Here is a 15,095-nt window from a genome sequence, read left to right on the forward strand (position 1 = left end):
TTTCTAAAGTGGAATTGTCATTCTAACATAGTTTGGTAAATCACCACAGCTGAATCTTAAATCGTGACATTCGCTGCATCAGACCGTCAAAATTGACGCTTTCAGGGGGAGAAATGCACATAAAGAGCAATATGAACACATGTTCCTTTTTTCACAGTAAATGCATACGGAATCAAAATAAATTATGTTGTCCTTCAACACTATGCACAAGTGAATGTTTCTAAAGTGGAATTGTTATTCTAACATAGTTTGATACATCACCACAGCTGAATCTTAAATAGTGACTTTCGCTGCATTAGGCCGTCAAAATTGACGCTTCAGAGCGAGAAAAACACATAATAAGATAATATGAACACATGTTCCTTTTTTCACAGTAAATGCATACGGAATCAAAATAAACTATGTTGTCCTTCAACACTATGCAAAATTGAATGTTTCTAAAGTGGAATTGTCATTCTGACATAGTTTGATACATCACTACAGCTGAATCTTAAATAGTGACTTTCGCTGCATTAGACCGTCAAAATTGACGCTTCAAAGCGAGAAAAACACATAAACAGTAATATGAACACATGTTCCTTTTTTCACAGTAAATGCATACGGAATCAAAATAAATTATGTTGTCCTTCAACACTATGCACAACTGAATGTTTCTAAAGTGGAATTGTCATTCTGACATAGTTTGATACATCACCACAGCTGAATCTTAAATAATGACATTCGTTACATTAGACCGTCAAAATTGACGCTTTCAGGGGGAGAAATGCACATAAAGAGCAATATGAACACAAGTTCCTTTTTTCACAGTAAATGCATACGGAATCAAAATAAATTATGTTGTCCTTCAACACTATGCACAATTGAATGTTTCTAAAGTGGAATTGTCATTCTGACATAGTTTGATACATCACTACAGCTGAATCTTAAATAGTGACTTTCGCTGCATTAGACCGTCAAAATTGATGCTTCAGAGCGAGAAAAACACATAATAAGATAATATGAACACATGTTCCTTTTTTCACAGTAAATGCATACGGAATCAAAATAAACTATGTTGTCCTTCAACACTATGCAAAATTGAATGTTTCTAAAGTGGAATTGTCATTCTGACATAGTTTGATACATCACTACAGCTGAATCTTAAATAGTGACTTTCGCTGCATTAGACCGTCAAAATTGACGCTTCAAAGCGAGAAAAACACATAAACAGTAATATGAACACATGTTCCTTTTTTCACAGTAAATGCATACGGAATCAAAATAAATTATGTTGTCCTTCAACACTATGGACAACTGAATGTTTCTAAAGTGGAATTGTCATTCTAACATAGTTTGATACATCACCACAGCTGAATCTTAAATAATGACATTCGTTACATTAGACCGTCAAAATTGACGCTTTCAGGGGGAGAAATGCACATAAAGAGCAGTATGAACACATGTTCCTTTTTTCACAGTAAATGCATACGGAATCAAAATAAATTATGTTGTCCTTCAACACTATGCACAAGTGAATGTTTCTAAAGTGGAATTGTTATTCTAACATAGTTTGATACATCACCACAGCTGAATCTTAAATAGTGACTTTCGCTGCATTAGGCCGTCAAAATTGACGCTTCAGAGCCAGAAAAACACATAATAAGATAATATGAACACATGTTCCTTTTTTCACAGTAAATGCATACGGAATCAAAATAAACTATGTTGTCCTTCAACACTATGCAAAATTGAATGTTTCTAAAGTGGAATTGTCATTCTGACATAGTTTGATACATCACTACAGCTGAATCTTAAATAGTGACTTTCGCTGCATTAGACCGTCAGAGCGTGAAAAGCACATACACAGTAATATGAACACATGTTCCTTTTTTTCACAGTAAATGCATACGGAATCAAAATAAACTATGTTGTCCTTCAACACTATGCACAAGTGAATGTTTCTAAAGTGGAATTGTTATTCTAACATAGTTTGATACATCACCACAGCTGAATCTTAAATAGTGACATTCGCTGCATTAGACCGTCAAAATTAACGCTTTCAGAGCCAGAAAAACACATAATAAGACAATATGAACACGTGGCTGTTTTCACAGTAACTGCATACAGAATCAAAATAAACTATGTTGTCCTTCAATAATATGCATAAATGAATGTTTCTAAAGTGGAATTGTCATTCTAACATAGTTTGATACATCACCACAGCTGAATCTTAAATAGTGACATTCGCTGCATTAGACCGTCAAAATTAACGCTTTCAGAGTCAGAAAAAGACATAATGAGACAATATGAACACGTGGCTGTTTTCACAGTAACTGCATACAGAATCAAAATAAACTATGTTGTCCTTCAATAATATGCATAAATGAATGTTTCTGAAGTGGAATTGTCATTCTAACATAGTTTGATACATCACCACAGCTGAATCTTAAATAGTGACTTTCGCTGCATTAGTCCGTCAAAATTGACGCTTCAGAGCGAGAAAAACACATAATAAGATAATATGAACACATGTTCCTTTTTTCACAGTAAATGCATACGGAATCAAAATAAATTATGTTGTCCTTCAACACTATGCACAATTGAATGTTTCTAAAGTGGAATTGTCATTCTGACATAGTTTGATACATCACTACAGCTGAATCTTAAATAGTGACTTTCGCTGCATTAGACCGTCAAAATTGACGCTTCAAAGCGAGAAAAACACATAAACAGTAATATGAACACATGTTCCTTTTTTCACAGTAAATGCAGACGGAATCAAAATAAATTATGTTGTCCTTCAACACTATGCACAACTGAATGTTTCTAAAGTGGAATTGTCATTCTGACATAGTTTGATACATCACCACAGCTGAATCTTAAATAATGACATTCGTTACATTAGACCGTCAAAATTGACGCTTTCAGGGGGAGAAATGCACATAAAGAGCAATATGAACACATGTTCCTATTTTCACAGTAAATGCATACGGAATCAAAATAAATTATGTTGTCCTTCAACACTATGCACAATTGAATGTTTCTAAAGTGGAATTGTCATTCTGACATAGTTTGATACATCACTACAGCTGAATCTTAAATAGTGACTTTCGCTGCATTAGACCGTCAAAATTGATGCTTCAGAGCGAGAAAAACACATAATAAGATAATATGAACACATGTTCCTTTTTTCACAGTAAATGCATACGGAATCAAAATAAACTATGTTGTCCTTCAACACTATGCAAAATTGAATGTTTCTAAAGTGGAATTGTCATTCTGACATAGTTTGATACATCACTACAGCTGAATCTTAAATAGTGACTTTCGCTGCATTAGACCGTCAAAATTGACGCTTCAAAGCGAGAAAAACACATAAACAGTAATATGAACACATGGCTGTTTTCACAGTAACTGCATACAGAATCAAAATAAACTATGTTGTCCTTCAATAATATGCATAAATGAATGTTTCTAAAGTGGAATTGTCATTCTAACATAGTTTGATACATCACCACAGCTGAATCTTAAATAGTGACATTCGCTGCATTAGACCGTCAAAATTGACGCTTTCAGAGTCAGAAAAAGACATAATGAGACAATATGAACACGTGGCTGTTTTCACAGTAACTGCATACAGAATCAAAATAAACTATGTTGTCCTTCAATAATATGCATAAATGAATGTTTCTGAAGTGGAATTGTCATTCTAACATAGTTTGATACATCACCACAGCTGAATCTTAAATAGTGACTTTCGCTGCATTAGTCCGTCAAAATTGACGCTTCAGAGCGAGAAAAACACATAATAAGATAATATGAACACATGTTCCTTTTTTCACAGTAAATGCATACGGAATCAAAATAAATTATGTTGTCCTTCAACACTATGCACAATTGAATGTTTCTAAAGTGGAATTGTCATTCTGACATAGTTTGATACATCACTACAGCTGAATCTTAAATAGTGACTTTCGCTGCATTAGACCGTCAAAATTGACGCTTCAAAGCGAGAAAAACACATAAACAGTAATATGAACACATGTTCCTTTTTTCACAGTAAATGCAGACGGAATCAAAATAAATTATGTTGTCCTTCAACACTATGCACAACTGAATGTTTCTAAAGTGGAATTGTCATTCTGACATAGTTTGATACATCACCACAGCTGAATCTTAAATAATGACATTCGTTACATTAGACCGTCAAAATTGACGCTTTCAGGGGGAGAAATGCACATAAAGAGCAATATGAACACATGTTCCTTTTTTCACAGTAAATGCATACGGAATCAAAATAAATTATGTTGTCCTTCAACACTATGCACAATTGAATGTTTCTAAAGTGGAATTGTCATTCTGACATAGTTTGATACATCACTACAGCTGAATCTTAAATAGTGACTTTCGCTGCATTAGACCGTCAAAATTGATGCTTCAGAGCGAGAAAAACACATAATAAGATAATATGAACACATGTTCCTTTTTTCACAGTAAATGCATACGGAATCAAAATAAACTATGTTGTCCTTCAACACTATGCAAAATTGAATGTTTCTAAAGTGGAATTGTCATTCTGACATAGTTTGATACATCACTACAGCTGAATCTTAAATAGTGACTTTCGCTGCATTAGACCGTCAAAATTGACGCTTCAAAGCGAGAAAAACACATAAACAGTAATATGAACACATGTTCCTTTTTTCACAGTAAATGCATACGGAATCAAAATAAATTATGTTGTCCTTCAACACTATGGACAACTGAATGTTTCTAAAGTGGAATTGTCATTCTAACATAGTTTGATACATCACCACAGCTGAATCTTAAATAATGACATTCGTTACATTAGACCGTCAAAATTGACGCTTTCAGGGGGAGAAATGCACATAAAGAGCAATATGAACACATGTTCCTTTTTTCACAGTAAATGCATACGGAATCAAAATAAATTATGTTGTCCTTCAACGCTATGCACAAGTGAATGTTTCTAAAGTGGAATTGTCATACTAACATAGTTTGATACATCACCACGGCTGAATCTTAAATAGTGACATTCGCTGCATCAGACCGTCAAAATTGACGCTTTAAGAGCCAGAAAAACACATAATGAGACAATATGAACACATGTGGCTGTTTTCAAAGTAACTGCATACGAAATCAAAATAAACTATGTTGGCCTTCAATAATATGCATAAATGAATGTTTCTAAAGTGGAATTGTCATTCTAACATAGTTTGATACATCACCACAGCTGAATCTTAAATCGTGACATTCGCTGCATCAGACCGTCAAATATGACGCTTTCAGAGCCAGAAAAACACATAATGAGACAATATGAACACATGTGGCTGTTTTCAAAGTAACTGCATACGAAATCAAAATAAACTATGTTGGCCTTCAATAATATGCTTAAATGAATGTTTCTAAAGTGGAATTGTCATTCTAACATAGTTTGGTAAATCACCACAGCTGAATCTTAAATAGTGACATTCGCTGCATCAGGCCGTCAAATATGACGCTTTCAAAGCGAGAAAAACACATAATGAGACAATATGAACACATGTGGCTGTTTTCAAAGTAACTGCATACGAAATCAAAATAAACTATGTTGTCCTTCAATAATATGCATAAATGAATGTTTCTAAAGTGGAATTGTCATTCTAACATAGTTTGGTAAATCACCACAGCTGAATCTTAAATAGTGACAGTCGCTGCATCAGACCGTCAAATATGACGCTTTCAGAGCCAGAAAAACACATAATGAGACAATATGAACACATGTGGCTGTTTTCAAAGTAACTGCATACGAAATCAAAATAAACTATGTTGGCCTTCAATAATATGCATAAATGAATGTTTCTAAAGTGGAATTGTCATTCTAACATAGTTTGGTAAATCACCACAGCTGAATCTTAAATCGTGACATTCGCTGCATCAGACCGTCAAAATTGACGCTTTCAGGGGGAGAAATGCACATAAAGAGCAATATGAACACATGTTCCTTTTTTCACAGTAAATGCATACGGAATCATAATAAATTATGTTGTCCTTCAACACTATGCACAATTGAATTTTTCTAAAGCGGAATTGTCATTCAAACATAGTTTGATACATAAAAACAAATGAATTTCAAATGTGATTTTACATTCAAAACCACACTGTGTGAGCAACACAAGTACAAAATCCACACAAAAATCAAGACAAAGTCAAATTAAACCATGCTGTCCTTCAACAACCATTAACATTTCCAAGTTTCTGAAGTGGAATTGTCATTAGTGGACAGTTTGGCACATAAAGAAACAACAGTTCATTTACAAAATGGGGTCATTTGTTTTTTGTTTTTTTTTCTCTTCAAATCACACTATATAAGCTTGTCACGCTAGCTAGACAAGCATAATGAGCACATGTTGTTTTTGTCACAGGAACTGCAAAGGAATTCAGATTAACCATGCTGTCCTTCAAAAACATTCACACTTGAAGGTTTCTCAAGTGGATTTTTCATTCTAAGACAGTCTGGAATATAACAACAGCTGAACCATGTCAGGCCATGCTGACCTTCAAAAACATTCCCATTTGAGTGTTGTTCAGCTGCAGATTTATTTCTGAAACAGTTTGGCACATAAAAACAGCCAAACCTTAAATAGTGACTAGTGATATTAATGCTTCTTCTCGTAAGTTTGTATTTCCTTCTCGCGATTTGCTGTGTATGTGCAGCAACTGCAATGTAAATCAAATGAAGCCACATTTTAATTCATGAATATCCACATTTGAGTGTGTCTGAGATGGACATTTCATTTGAAAAAAAGGATTGTTTTGTTTATGTGTTCTTGTGTGCGTGTGTGCTACCACTGTAGAATGTTTACAGTCTGGAGATCTCATCTGTTCCATCCGATGCAGCCACAGGTATGATCAAGTAAGCTGAGCAGTGTAGATCACACTCTCCTCAGATGAAAGGGATCCTGGATTGCTGTGTTTCGCTCCATGTTGTTCCACAATATGAGGACACTAATGAAAAAAAGCTTTACAGAAATAATAATTTCCTTATTATCAAAAATAATAATCAAAATAATATGTTATAGCTACAGCTTATACAGCACTTTTCAGGGTACAACAGTGCAAGTAATGAAATAAATGAATAGATCAATACATACATACATACATACATACATACATACACATGGCAGTTGACATGCTCACAATCTTTGGCTCCTTTCTTCTCTGAAATGGTAAAACCTAAAACAACATACTCCACTACGAGACTTCTCCAGATTGCTGTCTCTCTGAATTTCCTCAGCCAAGGTAATGTGCTCTTCTCAAAGGTACTTAGTGTTTTTAATAACAGGCAAAGGTCACCAGAGAGAGCCTCTCTGGTGAGCTCATGTTGTATCTACACTTGTTAAAATTTACTGGCTGGTCATTGTATGTGGGCCACACTGATACCCTTCAAAAATATCCACAGTTGAATGTCTGTGAGCTGGAAGTTTGATACTCAGACCTAAGTTACCTAAGTGTCAACATCACATGGCCTCAGTGTCAGAGGCACCAAATACACATTTGTTTTATGCAGGGAACATTTCCAATTTAAACAAAACAAAACTAAGCCATACTTCATTGATACTCACATTTGAGTGTGTCTGAGATGGAAAGAAAAAATGAGAATTTAAAATGAGAGTAAGGGAGCAGTACTGGGACAGTACTGGGATGTTCCTCAGAAAATTAATAAATCACCTCAGGAATGTGCCATATCATATCATATATTCACAATAATGCTAGTACAATTTCTGTGATTACAAAATTCATATTGTCTCGTCTCTCATCTCGTCGTCTTCTACTTATCGGGGTCTGGGTCGCGGGGTAGCAGCCTCAGCAATGACGCCCAGACAGCCCTCTCCGCAGCCACTTCCACCTGCTGAGGGATCCCAAGGCGTTCCCAGGCCAGCCGAGAGACAAAATCCCTCCAGCTTGTCCTGGGTCCTCCCTGACGGTCCGATCCCCAGACACAGAAGCTGTCTGAAATTCATATTGTGATAATAGTAACATTTTGACAAGCTGAAAAGAATCTGTTTGTGTGGAACTACAGTTTATCTTTGTGGATTGTTTTGCCAAATTGACAAGAAGACAGCCAAAATATAATATGCCTTTTATCTTGTGTTTCTGGAGTAATGTGTTTGTGCGGACACATACATATATCAATACATCAAATTTCTTGAAGGGAGATTGGTATAATGTTTTCCTCAGAGACCACAGGGAATTCAAATGCTATGTGTGTGTGTGTGTGTGTGTGTGTGTGTGTGTGTGTGTGTGTGTGTGTGTGTGTGTGTGTGTGTGTGTGTGTATTTTATATATATATATATATATATATATATATATATATATATTTTTTTTTTTAAGGTTTTATCACAACCACAAAAACACTAGGTAACTGCTTAAGTATGGCAGAGTTGTCTGACAGCTTAGTTATTGATTTGATTAATGGTTTACAGTCTAATAATTTTTTTTGTATTGAATACTGACAGTGGCTGAAAAGGCTAATTACCAGCTACAAAAGCTAATATTTCTCTCTATTTATCTCCTCTTTTTGCGCTGCTGAACGCTGCCTAAATGCTGCATCTCCCGTGCCGTTAACAGTATCAGGGACTCTTTACATCCCCACCATGGTCTGATCTCCCTGCTGGCCTCTGGAAAGAGGTTCTGCAGCATTCGCTGCAGGACCACCAGGTTCTGCAACAGATTTTTCCCTCAGTCCATCAGACTGCTGAACTCTAAATGAGCATCTTTGCACCACTGATGTCACCTCAGGTTATTCTTCTCTCATACATTTTAAAATTACTTATTACTTAAAACTTATTACTTGTATATTTGTGCTGCTTGTTTTTCACTTACCCCATATCCCTGCTGCTATTCCTTAACTAGTTCCTTAATTCCTTAACCTATATTCTACTGTTTATTGTACACACTGTTGATTTGACATGCTGTTTATATATACACTGTATATGCAAAATTATACTGCCATTTATTTTAACATTCTTTACGATAATTGTAAATATTTTCACCACCTACTGTTCATTTATACATATACTGTACTGTGTATACGCACACACACACACACACACACACACACACACACACACACACACACACACATATATATATATGTATACTTTTTAACTATTTTCTGTGATTTCATTCATTTTTGTGACTGCTCTTATGAGCTCAGACTCAACTGCTAATAGTTACATGGGTGCTGAAACTCTACTGCCCTGTTGCACTGACCTCCACCATCATGATGCTTTGAAAGGCTCGCCATGCAACAAATAAATTCCAGCCTCCCACCTCTCCTGGACCCATTTCAGTTTGCATTCCAGGCCAACCGGTCCACTGATGATGCAATCTCCTCTGCTCTCCACTCAGCTCTCGCCCACCTTCACACAAGAGAATCTTACATGAGAATGTTGTTCACAGACGTCAGTTTACCATCCAACACTGTCATCCCTCAGCAGTTACCAGCTTGGCCTGTGCAACCTCCTCTGGAATTGGTGGCAGGACTTTGTTACAGAGAGATCACATGCAGTACTGGTTGGCATCAGCAACAGTGATGAGACCAACTACAGGCACGAGGTGAACCCACTGGCCATGTGGTATGGAAATACCAATCTCTCCCTAAATGTGGAGACAACAAAGGAGATTGAAATTGACTTCTGGAGAACCCACCCCCAACACCCCCCACTTACCACAAATCATTCTACTGTGAGACGGTGAGCAGCACCAAATTACTGAGGACCTCTCTTGAACAAGAAACACTGCATCAGTGGCAAAGAAAGCCCAGCATTGCCTCTACTTCCTGCACAAATTAAGGAGAGTGAGAGCCCTAGCACCCATCATATGCTCTTTCTACTGAGGCGCCATGCAAGCTCCACCAGACTTAACTATTTATCCTCACACTTTTAACAATTACAATTAATTTGTCATTTGGCAGACGCTTTTATTCCAAAGCGCCGTATACATGAGATTTTCATAACTCACAGTTTTTTATGATCACTTTTTATGTCTTGGTACTTTTCAGTAGTTTTGTATACCCCTGTATTTATTTTAAACACTTGTCATGTTTTTGTCTTTATTCTTGTATTGTTATTGTTTTAACCTTTATATAGAGCATTTTTGTTTGTTTGTTTCGCACACAGGGGACTTACTTGGACCCCTCTTTATGTCCTGTACATGTGGTGTTATCGACACAAAGTTGATTTTTGACTTTGACCTGTAGCCCATCTATAGACTTAATTTTATTGTTGAAATTTAACAATAACAATTAATATAATGATTTGCATTTGTAAAAATCAGCCAAGACAGAATTCTGTGGAAAGGTTGAATTTTCAGTTTGCAGTTTGAAAGTCAAGTGAATTTTATCTAATTTTATTTTCTATATAGCGCCAGCTCACAACATAAGCCATTTGAGAATAGCTCTCCTATAGAACAGGGCTCGTATTCACAAAGCTTCTTAGAGTCCTCCTAACTTAGCCTTCAAATTCCGAGCAAGGAATCTTAGCTTAAGAGTGATTCAGGAAGTGTCTGAGAGCAACTTTTATCTTAGTGAGGAGGTGTGGTTGATCCCGTTGCTAGGTATGACGTATTCGTCTAGAAACTGTGATTGGTTGTTCCAAAAGGGGGGGGGGGACGTTTTTCGAGGAATGATGTCACTAAGAGCTACTTTTAGCCTTAGGATGCTTTATGAATACGGGCCCAGGTCTATATCTTGTCCTTTTATTAAACAAACTAAATATCTTTATGTTATTTATCTCATTTACAATTTGGCATGTCATGTCTGTCTCTACATGGTCGCACGTTTACAATTCTCCTTTGCTCCCGGCTCTCTGTATCGCGCACGGCGGAGTTCCGCCCCGATGTCCGTCTGCGACCCACTTTTGGACCGTGACCCGCCAGTTGAGAATCACTGATTTAGAGTACAGTTGAGGAAAAAAAAAAATCACCACATAGAAATGGCCTTGCAGATACAGAGAGCATTAAGAGTGCATGATAAATTTACCTGGTGTGGGATCAATAAAGTCTTGTCAATGATAACGAGTTCATTAAATTCATCATACCTAGTGACAACAAATCAGCCCTTCTTGTGTGTTGTCCTTCCTCTGTTATGAAATATTGCACATTTACACAAAAATTTGTATTACGTATCTCAGTGGAGCCAAACTGTGAGACTGCACCTTCAACATGTTCAGAGGAACACGGCAAGTTGCCTTTACGTTGTGAGGCAGGAGGACCAAGCTGATAAATAGGCCTCAAAATGTCTTTCTGAAAGAATGAAACATACATTTTTACAATTGTGCAAATGGTCTACTGATAACTCTTTCAGAAGCAAATTTAATCTATTCAAGGTACATGTCTGTCCTCACCCATGTACATGTAAAAAAAACAAAACAAAAAACCCCCACCAGCTTTCAACACACATGAATATTCAAGCGAGCAGATTCTCCGCAAGTGAAACAGCAATAATATTACATCTTAAAAATCAAATCCGCATATATCCACCATGAAACTAACAGCGCAACGTTAACGATGGCACATTAGCCTTGTTCCATTTCAGTCATGCCTGGAAATGGAGACCACATTTTTTCAAAAGCATTTTAGCCATCCATCCATCCATCCATCCATTGTCTTCCGCTTATCCGGGGCCGGGTTGCGGGGGGAGCAGTCTGAGCAGGGACGCCCAGACTTCCCTCTCCCTGGACACTTCCTCCAACTCTTCCGGGGGGATCCCGAGGCGTTCCCAGGCCAGCCGAGTGACGTAGTCACCCCAGCGTGTCCTGGGTCTTCCCCGGGGCCTCCTCCCGGTGGGACATGCCTGGAACACCTCCCGAGGGAGGCGTCCAGGGGGCATCCGATAGAGATGCCCAAGCCACCTCAGCTGACTCCTCTCGATGCGGAGGAGCAGCATTTTAGCCAGACTCGCTAAAAACAGACTCACAATGTCCCATTATGGAGAGCATGCAGCACATCCAAAAAAAAAAAACCACCAGCTTTCAACACACATGAATATTCAAGCGAGCAGATTCTCCGCAAGTGAAATAGCAATAATATTACATCTTAAAATCAAACCCGCATATATCCACCATGAAGCGATCAGCGTAACGTTAACGATACTATATGGCACATTAACCTTGTTCCATTTCAGTCATGCCTGGAAATGGAGACCACATTTTTTCAAAAGCATTTTTGCCAGACTCGCTAAAAACAGACTCACAATGTCCCATTATGGTGAGCATGCAGCACATCCAAAAAAAAAAAAAAAAACACCAGCTTTCAACACACATGAATATTCAAGCGAGCAGATTCTCCGCAAGTGAAACAGCAATAATATTACATCTTAAAAATCAAATCCGCATATATCCACCATGAAACTAACAGCGTAACGTTAACGATGGCACATTAGCCTTGTTCCATTTCAGTCATGCCTGGAAATGGAGACCACATTTTTTCAAAAGCATTTTAGCCAGACTGGCTAAAAACAGACTCTCAATGTCCCATTATGGAGAGCATGCAGCACATCCAAAAAAAAAAAAAAAAACCCCACCAGCTTTCAACACACATGAATATTCAAGCGAGCAGATTCTCCGCAAGTGAAACAGCAATAATATTACATCTTAAAAATCAAATCCGCATATATCCACCATGAAACTAACAGCATAACGTTAACGATGGCACATTAGCCTTGTTCCATTTCAGTCATGCCTGGAGATGGAGACCACATTTTTTCAAAAGCATTTTAGCCAGACTCGCTAAAAACAGACTCACAATGTCCCATTATGGTGAGCATGCAGCACATCCAAAAAAAAAACAAAAAAAACAAAAAAAACCCCACCAGCTTTCAACACACATGAATATTCAAGCGAGCAGATTCTCCGCAAGTGAAACAGCAATAATATTACATCTTAAAAATCAAATCCGCATATATCCACCATGAAACTAACAGCGTACTGTTAACGATGGCACATTAGCCTTGTTCCATTTCAGTCATGCCTGGAAATGGAGACCACATTTTTTCAAAAGCATTTTAGCCAGACTCACTAAAAACAGACTCTCAATGTCCCATTATGGAGAGCATGCAGCACATCCAAAAAAAAAAAAAAAAACCCACCAGCTTTCAACACACATGAATATTCAAGCGAGCAGATTCTCCGCAAGTGAAACAGCAATAATATTACATCTTAAAAATCAAATCCGCATATATCCACCATGAAACTAACAGCGTAACGTTAACGATGGCACATTAGCCTTGTTCCATTTCAGTCATGCCTGGAAATGGAGACCACAGTTTTTCAAAAGCATTTTAGCCAGACTCGCTAAAAACAGACTCTCAATGTCCCATTATGGAGAGCATGCAGCACATCCAAAAAAAAAAAAAAAAAAAAAAAAAACCACGAGCTTTCAACACACATGAATATTCAAGCGAGCAGATTCTCCGCAAGTGAAACAGCAATAATATTACATCTTAAAAATCAAACCCGCATATATCCACCATGAAACGATCAGCGTAACGTTAACAATACTATATGGCACATTAGCCTTGTTCCATTTCAGTCATGCCTGGAAATGGAGACCACATTTTTTCAAAAGCATTTTTGCCAGACTCGCTAAAAACATACTCACAATGTCCCATTATGGTGAGCATGCAGCACATCCAAAAACAAAAAAACCCCCACCAGCTTTCAACACACATAAATATTCAATATGACAATATGACACACATCTAGCATGAAACTAACAGCATAATGTTAGCTAACTCTCAGCATGGCATCTTAGCCTGTAATGTCATGCAGCGAAACAAGGTCCACGTTTTACCAAAGCACTTTTGCGACAATCAGTAGTCACAGACAATTTTGTCGGAGACACAAAGAAAATAAATGCTTTCAGTGTTAACATTGGCTTAACATGCATGAACAATCTTAATGATTCCAATCATATTACAGTGCTTACCTTGCTAATATTGACTTGATCTTGCCGGTAACTGAAGATGTGCTGTAACAATGTCCAAAATTCAGACGAGGACAGTGGGCGCTGTCTCTGCTGTTTGAATGACGCGTCAAAGATGTTTGAATGTAAGCGCTCCTTCTGTTCACAAGGAGAGGGGGGCAACAAAAAAAAAAACAAAAAACAAAAAACAAGTGCACCTGGACTCCAGAATAGAAACAACTTTGATGTGTAGTTCATCCAGCACATCAAAAGACATCATGTGTGCACATGTCTGTGTGTGACACACACACACACACACACACACACACACACACACACACACACACACACACACACACACACACACACACACACACACACACACACACACCAGCGGGCAGAGAGTGCTTTTTCACTGAATACATGTGGTCCACGATTTGGTTTTATTTTCTATATAGCGCCAGATCACAACATAAGTCATTTGAGAATAGTTTTCCTTTTGAACAGGTCTATACCTTGTGCCTTTATTAAACAAACTCAATAGCCTTATCTTATATATCTCATTTACAGGAAGGCATGTCATTTGTCTCTACATGGTCGCACGTTTACACTTCTCCTCTGCTCTCTGGATCGCGCATGGCGGAGTTCCGCCCCGATGTCCGTCTGCGACCCACTTTTGGACCGTGACCCGCCAGTTGAGAATCACTGATTTAGAGGACAGTTAAGAAAAAAATCACCACACAGCAATGGCCTTGCAGATACAGAGAGCATTAAGAGTCCATGATAAATTTACCTGGTGTGGGATCAATAAAGTCTCGTCTCATGTCAATGAGTTCGAGTTCATTAAATTCATCATACGTAGTGACAACAGATCAGCCCTTCTTGCATGTTATCCTTCCTCTGTTATGAAATATTGCACATTTACACAAAAATTTGTATTACGTATCTCAGTGGAGCCAAACTGTGAGACTGCACCTTCAACATGTTCAGAGGAACACGGCAAGTTGCCTTTACGTTGTGAGGCAGGAGGACCAAGCTGATAAATAGGCCTCAAAATGTCTTTCTGAAAGAATGAAACATACATTTTTACAATTGTTCAAATGGCGTACTGATAACTCTTTCAGAAGCAGATTTAATCTATTCAAGGAACA

This window comes from Chaetodon trifascialis, chromosome 18 (assembly GCF_039877785.1).
Source record: "Chaetodon trifascialis isolate fChaTrf1 chromosome 18, fChaTrf1.hap1, whole genome shotgun sequence".
NCBI classification, from domain to species: Eukaryota; Metazoa; Chordata; class Actinopteri; order Chaetodontiformes; family Chaetodontidae; genus Chaetodon; species Chaetodon trifascialis.